Source organism: Gorilla gorilla, chromosome 9 (assembly GCF_029281585.2).
Source record: "Gorilla gorilla gorilla isolate KB3781 chromosome 9, NHGRI_mGorGor1-v2.1_pri, whole genome shotgun sequence".
NCBI classification, from domain to species: domain Eukaryota; kingdom Metazoa; phylum Chordata; class Mammalia; order Primates; family Hominidae; genus Gorilla; species Gorilla gorilla.
The window spans coordinates 42,747,652-42,769,308 of record NC_073233.2 but is presented as its reverse complement, the minus strand read 5'-3'; the positions used below and the strand labels follow the sequence as shown (position 1 = coordinate 42,769,308).

Here is a 21,657-nt window from a genome sequence, read left to right as displayed (position 1 = left end):
CCCCTATTTTTCTGATAATAGCATACTTGGTCATTTATTATAACAAACATAAGCATTCACATAACTCTATAACAAACATAGTGAAAGGCCTCTTTCTAGCCACTTAGCATAGAGCAGCTCTATCCTGTAGAACTTCGAGATGACAGAAATGTTCCGTATTTGTGCTGTCCAATATGGTAGCCACTAGCCATATATGGCTATTGAGAACTTGAAATGTGGCTAGTGCAACTGAGGAACTGAATTTTAATTTTATTTAATTGTTAATAGCTGCACACATGTGTACACACACATTCTTATTAATATCCTAATAAGAATGAGTAATGTTTTTCTTTCCTTCTAATAACACGTCATGGCCATCTTCCCATATCACTACATATTGATCTACTTTATTATGTTTAATGGTAGCTTGACTATTCCATTTAGGAGATATTACATTTTATTTAACCAGTCCCCTATGGGTAGATATTTAGGGAGTTTCCCCTTTTTTGGTTACTGTAAAGAATGAGCGAATCTGTGGGTCTTCGGGATGACATGACCATGTTTGTAAGGTGCCTTCTCAGCAATGGAACTTCTGAATCAAAGGGTCCAGAAATTCTTAGTTATGACTCCAATACCCACCCCCACCAGAGCCTAGAAATAGCATTGCAGAAAAGATGTTGAGAAGTATAATGCTTATAGCTCTGAAGGATGTACAGCCACAAATGTGTATCACTCAGAGCTCTGGGGGCAGATAAACCCTAAAATCAGTGGTCACTTTGCCATTCACTCACTGTGGTAGGCAGAAAAACATCTCCCCACCCCCCACAAAGATGCATACACTTGTCACCAAAACCTGTGAATATTATCTTATATGGCAAAAGATGCAATTCAGATAAGAATTTTGAGAAGAGAAGCTGGTCCCAGATTATCCAGGTGGGCCATAAACGCAATCACATGTGTCCTTATAAAGGGGATGCAGAAGTTACTAGAGACAGAAGAGGAGAAGACACAGACATGCATAGAGAAGAAGGTGATATGGAGACAGACGCAGAAACTGGAGTAATGCAGCCACCAGGAGCTGAAAGAGAAAAGAAGCAGATTCCCCCCTAGAGGGAATACAGCCCTGCCCCACCTTAATTCTGCACTTATGGCCTCCAGAACCATGAAAGAATATATTTCTGTTGTTTGAAGCCATGAAGGCTGTGGTCATTTGTTATAGCAGCCACAAGAAACCAATAAACTCACAGTGTGACCTTGGACATCTCTGAGCTGCAGTTTCTACATCTGAAAAGTGGGAATAGGAAGAGTTACCTTGGAGAGCTGTGATGACCAGAAAGATTGTCTATGAAGTACTTTGCATGGTTCCTGGAACTGTATAGGTGCTAGACACAGGTGCAGTGGAGGCTGACAGAAAAGGCACCCGAGTCAGGCTGGTGTCACCACTTCCTGTGGGGCATTGAGCAGGTGATTTAGGATTTGCAAGATATTGGATAAGATGACTCAAGTAGGGCTTAGAATACTCCTTGAACACAGCAAGTGCTTGATAAATGCTACCTATGGTTTCTTTTATTGCCTCCATTAGTACTACCCCTGTATTAGCCCGTTCAAACTGCTATTACAAAATACAGCAGGCTGCATGGCTTACACAACAGAAATTTGTTTTCTTACAGTTCTGGAGGCTAGAAGTCCACGATCAAGGTGTCAGCAGGGTTGATTTCCTTTGGGGTCTCTCTCCTTGGTTTACAGATGGCTGCCTTGTAGCCATGCCGTCACGTGGTCTTTCCTCTGTGCACTCATGCCCTTGATGTTTCTCTTTATGTCCTAATTGCCTCTTCTAGGACACATACACAAAAATGGAAAGACATTCCATGTTCAGAGATTGAAAGAATCAATATTGTTAAAATGTCCATACTATCTAAAGCAGTCTACAGATTGAATGCAATTCCAATCAAAATACTAATGACATTCTTCACAGAAATAGAAAAAACATCCTAAAATTTATATGAAACCATGAAAGACCCAGAATTGCCAAAGTCTCCAGAGCAAAAAGAACAAAACTGGAGGAATCACATTACCTGACTTCAAATTATACTACAGAGCTGTAGTAACCAAAACAGCATAGTACTGGCATAAAAAACAGACACACAGATTAGTGGAGCAGAATAGAGAACCTAGAAACAAATCCATACATTTAGAGTGAACTAATTTTTGACAAAGGTGCCAAGAACATACACTGAGGAAAGGACAGTCTCTTTAATAAATGGTGCTGGGAAAACTGGATATTCATATGCAGAAGAATGAAACTAGACCCCTATCTTATATACAAAAATCAAACCAAAATAGGTTAAAGACTTAAACCTAAGACCTTATACTATGAAACTACTAAAAGAAAGCATTAGGGAAACTCTCCAGGACATTGGACTGGGCAAAGATTTCTTGAGTAATACCCCACAAGCACAGGAAACCAAAGCAAAAATGGACAAATGAGATCACATTGAGCTAAAAAGCTTCTGCCCAGCAAAAGATACCAATCAACAAGGTGAAGAGACAACCCACAGAATGGGAGAAAATATTTGCAAACTATCCTTCTGACAAGGGATTAACAACCAGAACATATAAGAAGCTCAAACAACTCTATAGGAAAGAAATATAATAATCTGATTTTAAAATGGCCAAAATACCTGAATAGACATTTCTCAAAAGAAGACCTACAAATGGCAAACAGGTATATGAAAAGATGTGCAACATCATTTGATGTGGTTTGGCTCTGTGTCCCCACCCAAATCTCATGTTGAATTATAATCCCCATGTGTCAGGAGAGGGACCTGGTAGGAGGTGATTGGATCATGGAGGCAGTTTCCTCCATGCTGTTCTCATGAAAGTGAGTGAGTTCTCATGAGATCTGATGGTTTTAAAGTGTGTGGCAGTTCCAGCCTTGCTCTCTGTCTGTCTCTCTCTCCTGTCACTATGCTTTCCCTTTGCCTTCCCCCATGATTGTAAGTTTCCTGAGGCCTCCCTAGCCATGCGGAACTGTGAGTCAATTAAAACTCTTTGCTTTATAAATTACCCAGTCTCAGGTAGTTCTTTACAGCAGTATGAAAATGGACTAATACATCATTGATCATCAGAGAAATGCAAATCAAAACTACAATGAGATATTATCTCCCCCTAATTAAAATGGCTTTTATGCAAAAGACAGGCAATAGCAAATGCCGGTGAGGATGTGAAGAAAAGGGAACCTTCATATACTGTTGGTGGGAATGTAAATCAGTGCAACCACTATAGAGAACAGTTTGGAGGTTCCTCAAAAAACAAAAAATAGGGCTACCATATGATTCAGCAATCTCACTGCTGAGTATATACCCAAAAGAAAGGAAATCAGAATACAAAGGAGATATCTGCACTCCCATGTTTATTGCAGCACTATTCAAAATAGCCAAAATCTGTATGCAATCTAAGTGTCCATCAACAGTGGAATGGATAAAGAAAATGTGGTACATATACATAATGGAGTACTCTTCATCCATAAAAAAGAATGAGATCCTGTCATTTGCAACAACATGGGTGGAACTGGATATCATTATGTTAAGTGAAATAAGCCAGCCACAGAACAACAGACTTCACATGTTCTCATTTATTTGTGGTAGCTAAAAATTAAAATGATTGAACTCACGGAGACAGGAAAATGATGGTTACTAGAGACTTGGAAGGGGTAGTTGTGGTGGGAGGAAGGGGGGATATTAAATGGGTAAAAAAATATAGTTAGGTAAAATGAACAAGATCTTGTATGTGATAGCACAATAGGGTGACTACAGTCAACTGTATTTTAAAATAACTAAGAGTATAATTGGAATGTTTGTAACACAAAGAAAGGAGAAATGCTTGAAGTGATGGATACCCCATTTACCCTGATGTGATTATTATGCATTGCATGCCTGTACCAAAATATCTCATGTACCCCATAAATATACACACTAAGTACCCACAAAAATTAAAAATTAAAAGAAATATTCTATGCCCAATGTCTCCAAGTTAGAGAAACTAGAATTTTGGTCCATATTTCTTTCTGAAGGACCAATGCCATTTACATTAAGAAAAATCCCCTTCAAAAGCAACTTAAAAGTTTTGGTGCTGAAAGGGTTAACTTCAGTTATCCGGAAAGCCCAGGCCCTGGGTCCGGGAAATTCGGTGGCAGTTACAGGGTTACTGGGAGGTATCACAGGCCTTGCTAACACTCAGCTTATATGAGTTTCATGAAAAACTTCCAAGATGTGTTTCTAGGAGAAAAAGAATGTGTCATCTCACTTTCTCCTCACAGCTGCCACGGCCAGGGCATGGAGATGGGGCACAGCCCTGCCTGCTGGGGCAGTGGGTAGAGGAAGATGCTGCACTTAGTGGAAAATGCAAATGAATTCCACTAGGGCTCCAACCTTTGACTCTGAAAAGGGAAGTAGAATCATGGCCCAACAACTTAAAATAAAGAAGTGGGTGGCTTATAATAACTCTGAGGCTTCCAGGAAAAAGCCATTCTGAGTGTAAGTAACAAATAAGTCAAAGAAAACAGCCATGCCATCTGATGTGACTGCCTGGAAAACAAGGAGAAACTAGTTACCAGGGAAACAAGAGAGATGGCCTCTTTTACACACAACCCTCGGAAGCTTCTGCAGTCAGAAAGCCCAGTGTGCAAATCCTTCCCTGGACCATGAACACAGGAATGACCCAATGTCCTTCCACACCACCAGGATTTAGATAATGATCGGTCAAACTCAACTGATCCATTCTCTAATTGCAGTCAGAATGGTCTTTCTAATGACAACCTTGATGATCATGATAGCACCATTTACTGACTGCCAACTGTGAGGCGGGCACTTGACATGTATTATCTCAGCATTTTAAAAATGAACTGAGAGGGTCTTGACTTTTAGTGAAATGGAATAGAAGATATCGGAGTGCATCACATTTGGAGAAAATAAATTTATTCATGATTACTGGGTTAAAATGCCTCATTTATTTCATACCTCATATGGCACTCAAAACTACATGAAAGCACCTGTTTGGAAGCACCTGTGTCTGATCTTACAACCACCAGAAGGCAGGTGCTATTACCAGCCCCAGCTTACAGAAAAGCAAATGGAGGTACCGAGTGTTTAACTTGTCTCAGGTAACACATCTCATGAGAAACGATGCTGGAACTAGAACCCAACAGTCCATAGCCCACAACGCTTATGTCACTCTTTGCTGCGATGCCTTCAAATGTTCCCCACAAGTCTTAGAATAAATTCACAAACTCCATCCTCACAGGCTCACTTCTCACCACTCTGCAGTTCTGCTCATTGGCCTGCCTTCATGTCTTCCACCAGCACCTGCTCTGCCTCACCTCAGGATCCTTCCATGTGCTGTGGCCTCTATGTGAAATATTTCCCACCCAACTCTCCAGGTTCAAACCTGCACCCCCTTTATAGCCCACCTTCACTTGCTCAGAGACACCCTCCTTTCTCCTCACCCCTGATTAGGTTCCACTACCCCAGAGAGCACCCTCCCCACCTCCTTTGTCGTCTTGTCATAATCTGCCTTAATAAATGACTACAGAATTATTTGTTATAGGTTTGTGAGGCCCATAAGGGCAGGCACTGTCTGTCATGTTCTCAGGTACATCCCCAGGGCTTAGCACAGGGCTTAGTGAAGCAGGAATTCCACAGATATTCTCTGAATGAGTAAATGAGCCAGCTGTGTGTGAGGCATCATTGCTGAGAGACAGGAACCATAAGCAGGTGTCGGCTCAGAACACCAACATTTAAAATTACATGGGCATTTTGGGAGGCCAAGGCGGGTGGATCACCTGAGCTCAGGAGTTCGAGACCAGCCTGGCCAACATGGCGAAACCCCGTCTCTAAAAAAAATAAAAAACTAGCCAGGCATGGTGGCGGGCCCCTGTAATCCCAGCTACTCAGGGGGCTGAGGCAGGAGAATTGCTTGAACCCGGAAGGCGGAGGTTGCAGTGAGCCGAGGTCGCGCCATTGCACTCCAGCCTGGGTGACAAGAGCAAAACTCTACCAAAAAAAAAAAAAAATACATGGGGCTTCACCATGGGTAAACACCATGGTACTGAAATCTGACTAACTTGGCTTCAAATCCAGCCTCTACAGCTTATTAGCTGGATGACTTGCGTACGTTCCTCATAGGCTCTGAATTTCAGTGTCCTTGTCTGTCAAATGGTTGTAATGCTTATGTGCATGTTGTTAAGATGAAAATGAGATAACCTAGATCACGGCCTCGCCCTGAGTAGGGGTGCAAAAAGCTATAGTTAGTATTAATATTTTTATACAACATTGTGTTCTTCACAAAACCCTCTTAGGCTTCACAAGGTGGTGGGTGGTGGGGTTGAGGGAGACAGGCACTCGAACGCATCGCTGGAGGGAGAGCAGTCTGAATTGACTGCTGTGGAAGGAAATGTGACAAGATCTACCGAAGTGACAAAGGCCATACCCTCTGACCCAACAAATGTATTTCCAAGAATTTTATTCAAGGCCCGTCAAGTGGCTTATGTAACATGGGTTTTTACTGCAGCCTTCTTTATAACAACAATGAGCTGGAAATAACTTAAGTGCTCACCAACAGGGAACTGGCCATATGTAAACTATGGTGTCCCATATACTGGAAGGTGATGCAGCTCTAAGAAAGAGCCAACCTTGAGCCGATCGTGGTGGCTCACGCCTGTAATCCCAGCACTTTGGGAGGCCGAGGCAGGCAGATCACGAGGTCAGGAGATCCAGACCATCCTAGCTAACACGGTGAAACCCCGTCTCTACTAAAAATACAAAAAAATCAGCCAGGCTTGGTGGCGGGCGCCTGTAGTCCCAGCTACTCCGGAGGCTGAGGCAGGAGAATGGCGTGAACCCGGGAGGCGGAGCTTGCAGTGAGCCGAGATCGCGCCACTGTATTCCAGCCTGGGCGACAGAGCGAGACTCCGTCTCAAAAAAAAAAAAAGAAAGAGCCGACCTTGAATGAAAGAAAGGCTAAACACAGAGCCACGTGTACATTATGCTACCATCTATGTAAAAAGGATTAAAAAGAGCATTTACCCTTTTCATTGCATGTGCGTAAAATGTCTCTGGAAGGGCAAACCAGCAACAGATAACACTGGTTTCCCCTAGGGCAAGGAGCTGGGTAGCAGCGAGACAGTAGGGAGGCTTTTCTCTATAAGCCCTTTTGGACTTTTTGAATTCAGAAACATGAAAATGCCTTAAATAAATAAACGTAAAGGCAATAGTGACTCCCCTAACCTCCTTTCCCCAAAAGGAAGACAACAAATAAAGGTCATATGATTTCTTCAAAGTCACCCAGCTGTTAGGAGGAAGTCAGGATTCAGCTTCTGATCCCAAGTTGGGCTCTAGCAATGACAGTTCATTCATTTGACACCAATTTTATTTATTCAGCATTTATTTCACAATAGGAGTGACCCTGTGCAGGAACATATGGGCTAGCAAATAAACACTGGCAGGAAAAGTAGATGAAAGGAAGAACCAATTTCTTTTCTTTTTTCTGCACTATGCATCATAAATGGGCCAAAAGGGCCAGGCTGGGACCAGCTTAGGGAGTGAGGCAGGTGTGGACAGTAAGCTTGCTTTACTACCAGCACCTGCCCTGGCTAAAGGAGGCAGCCATTACTCAATCCGATCTGGTGTTTGCCATCTTAGGATATAAGCCTGGTTTTGCCAGATCTGATTTTTCCCAAGAAAGTCCAAAAATCCAAATTTTTAGAAATGTGAAATCACTGGATTTGTAAGTGTTGGCACCTAATTCACCAGGCCAACCAGCACTCTGAAGGCCAAACATGTAGGTTTGTGACCTTTATTCTACCCCATCACAGCTACGGCCTCCAGCCTTCTCAGACCTTTTATGCGGAGCCTAAGCCAGGTATAAGGTAAGCCTGCACTAATCAGTCCCTGTGGCCTTGGGCAAGTCACTTCACTTCTCTGGGTCTGCTGACTCACCATTCAGTTAATGGTTTGGCCCAGCTGATGGCCACGATGATCTTTCACCATCTCTGGCTGTGCATTCAGCCCCTACCCTGGGAGCCATACACACTGAGAACCTTTGAGAGAGGAGGCAGGGGCTGACACCCTAACACAATACAAACTCAGAACCATCCCTCAGCCATGTTTGAACTCCCACCTACCACATCATCTAATTCACCAGCCTCTTAACTTGGCAGCTGTCTTATCTCACTGTCAGCCCATCACCGATTTCTTTTTTTTTATACTTTAAGTTCTAGGGTACATGTGCACAACGTGCAGGTTTGTTACATATGTATACATGTGCCATGTTGGTGTGCTACACCCATTAACTCATCATTTACATTAGGTACATCTCCTAATGCTATCCTTCCTCCTCCCCCCACCGCACGACAGGCCCCGGTGTGTGGTGTTCCCCACCCTGTGTCCAAGTGCTCTCATTGTTCAATTCCCACCTATGAATGAGAACATGCAGCCCATCACCGATTTCTCTATGAAGTCTTATGTATGACATACTCCCCTATGTATTATATACACACCCAGATACAGGGTAAGCCAGCAGCACCCAAGGTACTGCTAAAGGAAACACACAGAAGGCAGAACCCTCCGAGCCAGCATAGGAGACTAGATCTGGACCCCACGCCTGCCCCTGCGCCAGCCCATTGGATGGAAACCAGGTCACAAGCAGATTTTCAAAAGTGGTGGGGCCATTTGGTCAAATCAATTGTCAACCATGACTATTTTATTACCATTATGACTGCTGATTAGAATAATATTAACTATCATCAGAGGCTGCCCATGATGGTCAGGACTGTGTCAAGCCTCCATTTGCATCTATTACCTCAGTTAATTTCTACTCTAAACCAATGAGGTAGGTTTCATTAGGCTCATTTTGCAGATGAAGAAACCGAAGCATAGGGATTCACTTGCCCAAAGGCAGAAGACTAGGAAGAGGAACCAAGAGGCAAATCCTGTGTGATTCCAGAGCCTGAACTCCTGACCCCTGTCTTAAACAATGCAAGTGTGTGCCACACACAGAGCCGAGAGATTAAACGCCACCCATTGCTTCCCTGCATAAACATCACCCATAGCTTCTTACCTTAGAACAAGAGGACTCTGCCCCTCAATCAAGGAGTCTCTGTTTCCTTGTGGCACCCACAGACCAGGCTGCAGTTGTTGTGTTTGTTTACTTGTTCAGTGTCTGATGAGCCCTGACAGAATGGAAGATCCTTAAAGGCAAAAATCTTGCCCGTCTTGTTCACTATTGTATCCTGGTGCCTATCACAGTACTGAGCACATAAAAGGTACCCAATAAATATTTTTATTTTATTTATTTTTAATGTATTTTTAATTATTTTTACTTTTTTTTTCTAAGACAAGGTCTCACTCTGTCACCCAGGCTGGAGTATGGTGGCACAATCACAGCCCACTGCAGCCTTGACCTCCTGGCTCAAGCAATCCTCCCACCTCAGCCTCCTGAGTAGCTAGGACTACAGGTGTGTACCACCACACTCAGCTAATTTTTTGTAGAGACAGGTCTTGCTGTGTTGCCCAGACTAGTCTTGAACTCCTGGCCTCAAGTGATCCTTCCATTGCAGCCTCTCAAAATATTGGGATTACAGGTGTGAGCCACCATGCCTGCCCAAATATTTTTAAATGATGGAATGAAAGGTGCACTTCCAAGCCACCAGGAAGAGTGGCCTTCCCATTTCTGAGAGATCGGAATAATTTTCTTTGCTGCTGACTAAACTTGGGTCCATCTAAGCATTATTGTCCACGGGGACGTAGACCTGGGCCACATGGGTGAGCAATCCTGAGTCTGTTTGCTGGTCAGTGGAGCCTACAGACATAGCATAGCACAATTGTTTCTATTAAGGACCAATCTTTGCAACTTTTAGGAGTCAAAAGCCAGCCAAAGAATGAACACTGACTCTCACAAACAAGAAAATGTTAAGGGTCAACTGTGAACTATGGAAAGGGCTCAACAGGAAGCAAGAGACAACTTTCTCAGGCGCTACTGGAAACCGAGTGCAGAGAGAAGAGTCTGAGAGTCCAAATTTGCACAACAATAAATATTAGGGCAAACAGGATACACGCTCAAGTGTTTATCTCTGCTTAACGGTGTTCACTAAGTGTCCACAGGATTCAGAAAGCTGACAATTTAGATGCACCTAGAAGTAATTATATCATCACATCATCATCACCTTGGCCTGCAAGCCACTGTGTAATCACCAGAAAAATCCCCTTCTGTGATACAAGTTAAACAAAGCTGTGGGAAATAACCACACATCTTATTTACTCATGTATAAGCCTACTTTAAGTATCAAGTTTCTTGGAGTGCATATTGTCTGGGTGTGGCCCCCAAATGTCATCCAGAGTGATTCTGCAGTGCCTACCAGATGGTAAGCCAAAAAGTCTAGACACAAACAGTAGCTAAGACTGACCATTATGTGAGTGAGCAATTACATTTCTGACATGTAACGTATATAAAACCCTGGTGAGTGAAAGAGTAGTCAAAAGCTACAGTCTGGCAGCCAACAAGAGTTTTAAGTGTGGGAAAATGTGCTATAGATTAAAATGTGCAACTTACTTTAAAAAATTAGCTCTACTCTCTCATGGCAGAAATAAGATAAAATGGTTTTTTTCATAAGAAAAGGAGATAAGGCTGGGTGCAGTGCCTCATGCCTATAATCCCAGCAATTTGGGAGGCCAAAGTGGGAGAATCCCTTGAGGCCAGGAGTTTGAGACCAGCCTGGGCAATCTAGCCAGATCCCATCTCTAAAAAAAAAAAAAAAAAAGCCAGGCATGGTGGTACATGCCTGTAGTCCTACCTACTCAGGAGGCTGAGGCAGGAGGATCCCTTGAGCCCAGGAGTTCAAGGCTGCAGTGAGCTATAATCATGCCACTGCACTCCAGTCTGTGTGACAAAGTGAGACACTATCTCCAAAAAAGAAAGAAAGAAAGAAAGAAAAAGAAAAGAAAAGAAGAGAAAAAGAGATGAAAGGAAGGGAAATTTCTTCTCAGGTAGTATAGCCAGGTATAACAGGCATTGAATAGAGGCTCAGAAAACTGATGGAAATATCCACATATGATCATTTCATGGAGGTAATGATTCCAATTCAAGTCCATTTAACTCAACCAAACATTAGAGTGTCCACTGGATGCCAGGATCTGAGTAAAGGAAGTTACAGGGGGCAAAGAAGAATAAATTATCTTCTCCCAGGGAGCTCAGGGTTTCTAAGGAAATATCCAAAAGTAATACTATAAATGCAGACACCAAGGGCTGTAATTGAAGATGGACAACTGAGACAAGATTGAGGCAGAAAGGTTAACTCACATTCTGGAGTTACGAAGCAAAGCTAATGAAAGGCCAACTGAAAACTACAGGTTCTCTACTTCCTTGCCCATAACGCTAAAGAATATGGGGCCTGGAGACTGGAAAGGAAATTTTGAGAGGGAAGAACAAGTTTTCATAGGTAAGAAGCTTTAAAAGTTCAAGGTGTATCCAAGGTCTTAACTATGAAAGACCAGGTGTAGGATGAAAATATCACATTTCAACAAATATCTAGGTAGTACCTACTACCCTCGCCACAAAGATGAGCCAGATATGGCTCCTACAATAATATAATAATAAAAGGGAATAGTAGTTGGTCATGATTAAAGAAAAAGACAGGGGAGGCCGAGGCGGGCAGATCACCTGAGGTCAGGAGTTTGAAACCAGCCTGGCCAACCTGGTGAAACCTCATCTCTACTACAGATACAAAAATTAGCTGGGCGTGGTGGCAGGCGCCTGTAATTCCAGCTACTGGGGAGGCTGAGGCAGGAGAATCACTTGAACCCGGGAGGCAGTGATTGCAGTGATCCGTGATCGCACCATTGCACTCCAGCCTGGGCGACAGAGCGAGACTCCATCTCAAAAAAAAAAAAAAGGAAAAGAAAGAAAAAGACAGGAAAGCCTAATGCTGGGATGGGAAACAATGCTTACAGCAGACCAAAGCAGAGAACGTGAACAAGATTAGCGGGTCAGGTGGGGAATGTGGCAAACTAAAGAGTGTCCTCAGACTCCTTTTGGTTTATTACAGAAAAGCTGAAAACCTGTGTTCAGATGTCAACTCTCCCAACTTTTAAATACTGGAGAAAATCATCTTGTTTTCTTCTTTTCCCCAAAATACAATGCAAGCCAAACAGTACATATCTGATGCCAAAGTTTGGCCCATGGGCTGCCAGTTTGAGACTGGCATGGGACTGAGTGGGGACAAATGTACACAGCTGTTGACTGTGAGGGCCAAAGAAAAGAGATATTGTGAAGGTTACAGAGCTAAGCCTCAAGAAAAAGAAATACAGCCCTGGGAAAAATAAATAAAGTAACTGAACCAAAAAAATTAAACTCCAGAGGCCTGTGGTATAACATGTGCCACTAACATCTGCACAGCACTTTATAGTTACTAAGGCTCTTCCTCATGTTATCCCACTTGGCCCCCAACAATCCTAGGAGGTAGACACTATTATTATTCCTATTTTAGAAGTGGAGAGTTTCTGGTTCAGAGCATTTAAGCAACTTGCCTGTGTGGTCCCATAGCTATGGAGGGATAACACCAGAACTCAGGTGTAGATCTTGTACTTTTTCAGACTGTCAAAGAGAAGAATTCCAGGCCATCTCTATCACCTTATTTTTAAGGAATATAGATTCCTGGGCCCTCCCCTAGTCATTTTCATTCACTGGGCCCAAGATACCTAAATTTGTACTTCCCAGATATCTTCCAAGTGATTCTGATGTACAACTAGGCTTGATAACACTGGTCTAGACCAATGTCCTCAACTAGTGGCGATTTTGTCCCACTGCCTGGAGACACTTTTTGATAGTCATAACTATGGGAGTGGAGGATGCCATGGGCATCTAATGGGTGGAGGCCAAGGATGCTGCCAAAAATCCTACTATGCACAGGACAGCCCCCACCACAAAGAATTATCCGCCAAAACCATCAATAGGGCCAAGGTGGGGAAGCCCTGACCAAGGCTCTAGTGCCCTGCTACCCACATTGTAGTCTGGGAATCAACAGAATCAACATTGCCTGGGAGCTTCTTAGACATTCTGGCACCAGCCCAGACCTACTGAATTGGATTCTGTGGTTTAACAGGATCTCCAGGTGATGCACGTGTGCTTTCAGAAGCACAGCTCTAGACCACGCTTCCTTGGCCATCAAGGAATTTTAGAACAGAATGGAAGCTTAGTGGTAGGCCAAAGTCATTACTTTGTAAATAGGGAAACTGAGGCCCAGAATAACTGAGCAACTCACCATGGTCATACAGCTTGCTTATGGCAGAGCTGAGATCAGATTCCAGATCTCAATTCCTCAACCTGTGTTATCTCCATGATGCCCGTTAAGACCAAAATGAGGGCTCATTCAACAACCCTGCCTCTCTGAAAAGCTGATACCAACCTTGGTGGGGAGGTTTTCTTTTGTTTGAGACAGAGTCTCACTCTGTCACCCAGGCTGGAGTGAAGTGGCACGATCTCCGCTCACTGCAGCCTCTGCCTCCCGGCTTCAGGCAATTCTCCTGCCTCAGCCTCCCGAGTAGCTGGGACTACAGGCACGCGCCACCATGCCCAGCTAATTTTTTGTATTTTTAGTAGAGATGGGGTTTCACCATGCTGGTCAGGATGGTCTCGATCTCCTGACCTCATGATCCACCCGCCTCGGCCTCCCAAAGTGCTGGGATTACAGATGTGAGCCACCGCGCCTGGCTGGTGGGGAGCTTTTTTGAGGCCTGAAAGGAATCTATTGTCCTGTTGGTGAATAATTAAAAAAAAAATTATCCCAAACACCACAAAAGAGTACCATGTTTACCCAAGAATTCAGCCTGCGAGATGTTTTACAAGGAAAGTGGCCATACTGCTTCCATAGTGGTGGTGTCCGGGAGCTAGCATGATGAAACAGTTCTCCAAAATGATGGCAGCAGTCGATGTGGTCTCCTCAAAGACATCTGGGGAATGATATTGAACCAGTTCCAGAGAAGTATTTAGAATTAAATGGCAAGCATAAAAGGGTTTACACCAAGGATTTATGTGGCTGAGGTCACAAGCAGGTTGTGACAGGGTTTGAGGCAGCTTAGTTCAGTCTGATACAGACACACATCAGAGCCAATGGTAGATTTTTCTCCCCCTCCCCACCCACCCCTACCCTGCCCCCTGTCCTTGGGAAAAAGATAAAAACAAATCCTTTCAGCTATTCTTCCAGGCTCAACTTAAGCTAACATATACTCCAGTTCCTAAACAGCTGAGTCCATTGCAGTCCCTTAATCCTAGTATTTGCTGGAAACCCAACTGCTGTCAAAGATGCCATCAACAAAATACAGGACGCATCCTGTGTCAAAAAGAACCAGCAAAGTTGGAGAAAGTTCTGTAATAGGTAATGTAAGGAGAGAATGGGAAAGTGGAAGTGTTGCCGGCATTTGGTAACCAGCTAAAGTGAAACCAGAATATTGATGTGTGGGTGAGGGAAACATATTCGCACCTCAAAATTGAGGGGAGAAAAAGAAGAATGAAAACTTTGCAAGTTTAATACATGAGTGAATACATAATTTTATGTAACATATAATTCTATGCTAAATAAATTGAACAAATAATTAATGACAGGTTGTTTGGAGGGGGTAGATGTTTACAAGGTCTTCCCGTAGGCCACGGTCAGATGGATTTCTACTGCTCTCCACAAACCCTTCTAGCTGAGCCTAGCTGTGAGCTTCTGCTGTTTAATGAAGTTAGTATATAGTGATGTCATTTATTATCCTGCTCCAGAAATGCAATATTTTTTCAAAGGCGGGGGAAAGCAGAGAATGTCCTCTACACATTTGAGGAATATATAAAAGCCTCTAAAATCTCAGAATATGTTACAGCTGGAAATTTCAGGGAGTTTTTTTAAAAAGTCAGCTTAAATTTAATAGACTGTTTAAATTCTTAGTTGATGGTAATTAGGGAGCAAGCGGCATTTCTTTAAATGCTGCTAGACAGAACTTAATCCAATTTAGGTAATCACTAACCTTTGCTTTTTTTCTCTCTTTCTCTCTCCCGTACATGAAATCCGAGGATTAATCTACAAAGGCCATAAACTGGCAAAGCATAAAAAAAGAATATTTAAAGAGGGAGACTGAGTGACTGGAACCTCAAAGGGCCAAGTCTAATTAAAATGCAAACAGGTCCCGCAGGCTCCCTAATTTATATTGACTATAAAGCCAACACCGGGCAGCAGAAGGCATCGGGAGGGAGGTGGAGACACTTCACCACTCTTCCCTTCTGGGAACCTCATCTAGTGTGTTCTGCAATGCGACAGCCATCCTCGCCCAGGCCAGTGCTAGTAATTCTCTATATTCACAATATCCACAGGGCCTGACTTTCCTTCTTCTGTGGCATCACTACTGTCAGAATTATCCAGACTATCCCTTCAGGCTTCATTGTTCACCCACCTCCTGTCTCCTCATTTTAGAGTCCCTGAATAGCTCCGGCCTTGACTTCCGATCCAGAAACTTCCATGTGAACCACTAGGATTTTCTTGAGAACTTGGGACCCTGGGTTCTCCATGGAAGGCCTTCAAGGGTAGATATCAAAATGTACTGAAAAGAGCAAGACGCTTGAGTTCATGGCTGTGTGACACTGGGAAATTAACAACCCTCTCTGAGCCTCTGTTTTCTCATCTGAAAATAGAGAAAATAATACCTTCCTACCTGAGTTGTTGGGAGGCGCAAATACCATTACCATAGCTATACCTGACTCACAGAAGTTGCCCAATAAATAAGTCAGCTCATTTGTTTTAACTGTACAAGTTTCAAAGTAAATCTTGGATCCCCAGGTACTGACAAAAATGTGAATTAACTCATATTCACCTCTGATGCCCCATCACTGCCATCCATCCCCCTCCTTGGCTCCATGTGAAATCTTCTCTTGTAAAACAGTGCTTTCTGCTTATCAGGGTACCGCTCTCTGTTCCCCAATTCCAAACCCCATAATATTCTGTACAAAACCCATCAAAATATTTTATTCCTATATTTCAGCAACTAAAATATTAATTCACACTGACTTGTTAACAAAGGGTCATTTCTACAAGCATTGCCTTTAACATGTTATTTACATTTTACATACAGAGATGCAACTCTTGAGAACAAACCTTTAATGATGAACATTAGACATTGTAAGGATCTTTCAGAGGAACTCACACACTGTTTTTCAAATCAATTCTGTATTGGGTCTAGCTCTGCAAAAAGAATGAAAAGGAAAAAGGCTGCAATTTAAGAGAGATGTCAGCATATTTTACCTTGTACGAAAGGAACAGCCACAGGAAAACAGACACATGCATACCTACAAATCATTAATTAGTATGGAGAAATCTGAAAAAAATTAAGTAATCCACAAAGTCCTTACTGAATTCAATTTTCTACAGATAAATGGCTTTAATGCTGAAGATACATTAAGTCAAGGAGCAAAGTGAGGATTATGATTTAGGTCTGGACTATCAGCACGAGATTTTCAGATAATCAATATAACAGTTTTCTAAAGACAAGATTAGGGCTTTTTTCCCCAATAACTGAGCCAATTTGTAACATTCTGTGAAATTTTGAAAATAAATAAAAAGCCATCCATCTAATCAACTATAACGTGAGCTAATCAACAATGGAGAATTGAAGGCAAAGACATGTCCAGACTATGAGTCTGGAGTAACAAATCTGTAATCCATTCTCAGCTCCATCCCTGTGTGTATGGCTTTAGACAAATTACTTAAATTCTCCAAGCCTCAGTGGGCTCATCTATATGATAGGGATATAATAGTACCTATATCATTGTTTGCATGAGGAGTATATAATATTATCAAAGTCTCTCAGTGCAAAGTTTAAGACATCATTAAGACCTCAAGAGGCATTTGCACCTTTCCCCTTTTTAAAACAAGTGGCACATATTTGTAATGTTCTAAGACAGAACATTATTGAAATTTCACCCACAGAAATAAATATATATCCATGGCCCTCTGGACCTGAAAGAAATGAGGTCCCACCCTTGAGAAACAAACTAGTCTAAACTAAGCCTTTGAGAAATAAGCTAGTTAGACTTTCTTATTTCTAGTGCCTTTCTTCTTTTACATATTAGTGGTTCCAGTTGTTAGAAGCATCAGTAACATACTCAAAGAACAATGGTTGCAGTTAGAAAAACTGAAGACAACTTTGTGGATTGACCAAGCATCACTTCCCTTATCTGAAAGGCTACATTCTACAGAAACCGCTCTAAACAGCACCCTTGATCCTGATTCTAGGGCTGCAACCAGAGAAGACTAACCAGCCAGGTTCCACAGACAGGAGCCCTGCACCTTCGTCAGTCATACTGGGAACCTTACCAGGGGCTAAATTTTAAATGTGGCTAAATTAGTTTCTGCAAGCTCCATTTCCCCTCCTGACCCGCTGGCTGCTTCGTGTTGTCAGTAACAGCGCCTTCCACCCCAGAGCAATTTACCACAGCTCAGCACTTTGACATTTTGCAGTATGTAGGGCAATGAAATGTCATGACTGCAAATTTCTACGGTGGTCAGGATCACCAAAGAGAGGTCAAAAAGGGTAGTCTCCCGGGCTTGATCAGCAAGGGTCCCTTGAGGATGGTGGGGGATGAAGGCAGTCCATTGGGCCGGTGGCATCCCTTTGGTCCTTAGCATGGGTCATCTGAATGTGCACGTGTCGTCTGGGCAACAGGTCCAGAATTCTGCCTAAGCAGGGAAGCCCGGAGATTCCAGCCCAGAGCTTTTTCCACGCGGGTCTCCGGGGCAGACGTGCAGCTCAGACGCAGCGCGTGAACCTTTCGTCTTGTGGGGCGCATCGCAGTAATTGAAACCTTGCACACCGCAGGACTGCCGTGGCGTCTATAAATACTCACTGCCTAACTGCTGACAAACAAAACGCGGGCTCCCGGCACCGCGGGGAAAAGGCGGCGGCAGCATGTGACCGAGGACAGGGACTGGGTAGAACTGGGGGAAATCCCTTTTGCCTGACAGGAAGGCATCCCAGAGCGGATTCCTGAAGCACAGTTAGCAGGCACACAGCCTGGTCCCACCCCGGGCGGCGGCCTCAAGGAAAATGGGCCGGAGGGTTGGGCAGGCAGGGTCCCAGCTGCCCGGGCGGGGCCCCTAGAGCGCCCCCTGCGTGCAGCGAGCCCGGCATGCGCGCACAGTAAGCGCGCAGAGGAAAGCCTCGCCGAAAGGAAGGCAGGCGGGAGAAATAAAACGGAAGGGGATACTGCGGGCTCCCAGCGCGGGGTCCGCAGCCGGGCCGTCCCAGGGCTTGCTCGCAGCCCGTCCCGGCGGGATCCCCACCGGCTGGGCCCTGGCCCACCCTAGTCCACAGAGCGCGCGCGTGCAGCAGCGCACGGGACAAAGTGGTTCCCTTCCCTGCCCTTCTCTCCCACGCCTCCCTCCAGAAAAAGGGGGACCGCCGGGAAAAGGCTGCTGCAGGCGCGAAATCACCCGTGCTTAAGCGGGGTCAGCTCTTTAGATTTGCCCCCCAGAGGGAGAACGAGAGAGTCAAACAAGCCGACTTTCTTTTTCGACCTCCCGGCTCAGCCTAGGTCCCATGATCACCAGCATCCCCATCCCACCCCACGGCGGTACTTCAACCACCCTAAAAAGCAGACCAGGAGCGTGGCCTGCCCACCCCCCACCATGGTGGTCGCGAGTAGGATCCCCTACGCCTGCCTGCAGCGTCCGATCGGAGGATCCTTAACCATGCAGGAGTTCCCACCTGGTTGCCCCCCAAATGTGACACTTTTCCCCAGCTCCTACCCCCGCCACGCCGCGCCCCGTCAGATTAGCGCGCGGTAATTTTCGCTCAATCCTGCGCGGTTGCTGAGCCTATGACTCCGGCCCCTCCCAGAGACGCCCCCCACCCACCACTCACCTCGTTGGGGTCTCCGGCGTGAATCACCCCGAGTCGCGCACACCCGCCGCTCGCCTCCGCCGCAGACTCCGCGCGCCTAGGAAAAAGTTTCCGGTCTTCCCGAGGAAGTTTTCTCACCGGAGAGAAATGAGCGACCTGGATGGTTCTCCCCGTCGCGCTCTGCCCAGCTCTCCCTCCCTCCCTCCCTCCCTCCTCCCCCAGCTCTGCCCTCAGATGGGGTCCCGTCCAGCCTCGGTTCCTCTCCAGCGCGAGTCAACAATCGCTTCGGCCGCGGAGCTCCCACAGCCGGACTGGTGACACGTTTCCCTCCTCTCTCATCTTACGGCCGCCTCCTCCTCCTCCTCCTCCTCCTCTTCCTCCTCCTCCCCCTTCTCCCCCTCCTCCCCTCTTCCTCCTTCTCCTCCCACTTTTCCTGTCCCGGGCACCTAGCTTTAGTGTCTCTCCAATGTCCCCCAACTCACTTCACCCCATCCCACTCCTGCTCCCCTTCAGCAACTCTCACCCTGCTGGGGAGAGCGGAGAGGGGGGCCCTGCACTTACATCCAGTTCAACAATTTCAGGAAATCCAAGCTTTTTGACTTAAAAAAAAAAAAAAAATTGCCGAGGAGGATGCAGCAGGTCAAGGGAGCTCCGTGCTTGCGTTTCTCTCACACAACGGGAGATCTGCAGCCGCCCCCCCGCCCCCGGCCCAGCTGCCCCGCAATGGGAAACTGCCAAGCCAAGAGGTGATTCTGGGGCTCATTTAAAAGGAGCAGGGCGGAGCTGAAGAGAGGAGTGGAGCCTGGAACTCTGGCGATTCCAGAAGTTGTTTTAAGTGCATTGATGAAAATATAATGCAAGTGAAATCTTTCCCTTGTTTGCAAATTCTTTTAAAGCTCCCAAACTCATTTTCTAACTGCAGGTTTCATGAATTAGAGGGTCCTTCAGAGTTTGAAATCACAGAAAACCAACAAGCCAAAAATTAAAAACAATGCATAATTACTTTGAAAACTGTTGGGTTTTGTTGTTGTTGTTGTTGTTTGCAGGTGTTAAGAATTTAGTGCAGCTGTTTGCAGGACTCACTACCTGCATCATTTCACCCTATGGTTGAGCAGGAAATACTTTAAAAATGCTGCCCGATCGCACATCACACATAGGCTTTGAAACCACAGTGACATTTGCTGAAGAAAAAGATGTGCGTGTCCTTTTATCTCAAAACTGAGCAAGACTCATTTTCATTTTTTGATTTGGTCATTGCGACCCTACAAAACCTATGTGTTACAGTGGTTGTGGGCATGGGAGCGGGTTGAAGAAGTTCTGGGTGTCTCATTTGTCCTGCGGTATTAGGTAAAGCTAAAAGATCCTCAACAGAAGCCCTAGAATGACGAAGGGCTTTAAATTTCATCCCAGGAATCACACACAATGAAAGAGACTGGGCATGGGACACATGCCTGGGAAACAAAATCTTTTTTTTTTTTTTTTTTTTTTGAGACAGTTTCCCCTCTGTCATCCAGGCTGGAGTGCAGTGGCATGATCTCGACTCCCTGCAACCTCCACCTCCCCGGGTTCAAGGAATTCTCATGCTTCAGCCTCCCGAGTAGCTGGGATTACAGGCATGCACCACCATACCCGGCTAATTATTGTATTTTTAGTAGAGACAGGGTTTCACCATGTTGGCCAGGCTGGTGTAGAACTCCTGACCTCAAGTGATCCACATGTCTCAGCCTCCCAAAGAGCTGGGATTATAGGCATAAGCCACCGTGCCTGGCAAGAAACTGAGAGGACAATGAGCAGGGAGGAGACTTAAAAGAGGCTGGTCTAAGGGATTAAGAGCCAAAGCCTGGAGCCAAAATGGCAAGGTCTCTACAGCAGCTCCTCTTCCTCCCATCCTCTGGTTATTAGCCAAGTTACTTAACTTTGCTGTGCCTCAGTTTACTCATATGAAAATGGGGATAAAAGTAGTAGCTATGTCTTAGGGTGGCTATGAGGATTTAGTGAATTCATCCAGAAAAAGTGCTTAGAATCCCTGCTGGGATTCAAAGGATATTAAGCTATTATTTTTCCTATCATTATCCCTAGGGCCTGGGAAGTGGAAAGGGAACTAGTTCCACCCGGCTGCAGGGAGATCAGTTTGGGAACATCCATTCTACATTGCTAACTCTCTCAATCTCCTTCAAGTTTTATTTCAATAAGACCTACCCTATTCCACCTATTTAAAGCTGTAATTCGCCCGTCCCTCCCAGTCTCCCTCATTCAACTCTGCTTTTTTTTAAAATAGCATCTATAACCTTGTAACATATTGTATGGTTTACTTTAAGAAAAAAATTTTGGCCGGGTGCGGTGGCTCACGCCTGTAATCCCAGCACTTTGGGAGGCTGAGGCGGATAGATCACGAGGTCAGGAGTTCAAGACCAGCCTGGCCAACATAGCGAAACCCCATCTCTACTAAAAATACAAAAATTAGCCGGGCATGGTGGCAGGTGCCTGTAATCCCAAGTACTCTGGAGACTGAGGCAGAGAATTGCTTGAACCCTGGAGGTGGAGGGTATAGTGAGCACTGCACTCCAGGCTGGGAGACAGAGCAAGACAAAGAAAGAAAGAAAGAGAGAGAGAGAGGAAGGAAGGAAGGAAGGAAGGAAGGAAGGAAGGAAGGAGGAAAAAATTATTATCTGTCTTTTACCACCTCCTACTTTCAGGGTAGAACATCAGCTCTATAAGGGATCAGTTCAGTTAAACAAATCTGATGTTTTTAATTCACTGA

At 44.7% G+C, this 21,657-nt stretch overlaps 1 protein-coding gene across 12 annotated transcripts in view; it reads right to left on the bottom strand.

The window, feature by feature from the left end:
- PRR5L (proline rich 5 like) overlaps positions 1-21,657 on the bottom strand; it is a 171,980-nt gene that overhangs the window by 69,513 nt on the left and 80,810 nt on the right. For 2 of the 12 annotated variants that reach the window (XM_063711072.1, XM_063711068.1), the window contains exons 1-3: positions 19,379-19,431; positions 18,918-18,993; positions 1,648-1,813 (exon numbers count right to left, since the gene is read on the bottom strand). The exons of 1 other annotated variant lie outside the window; for it this stretch is intronic. The gene's annotated coding sequence lies outside the window, so the exon portion shown is untranslated. Of the gene's footprint in view, positions 1-1,647; positions 1,814-18,917; positions 19,274-19,378; positions 19,432-19,457; positions 19,682-21,657 lie in introns of those variants that run through there. 9 more of the 12 variants (XM_063711069.1, XM_063711074.1, XM_063711070.1 and 6 more) reach the window with 8 other exon arrangements.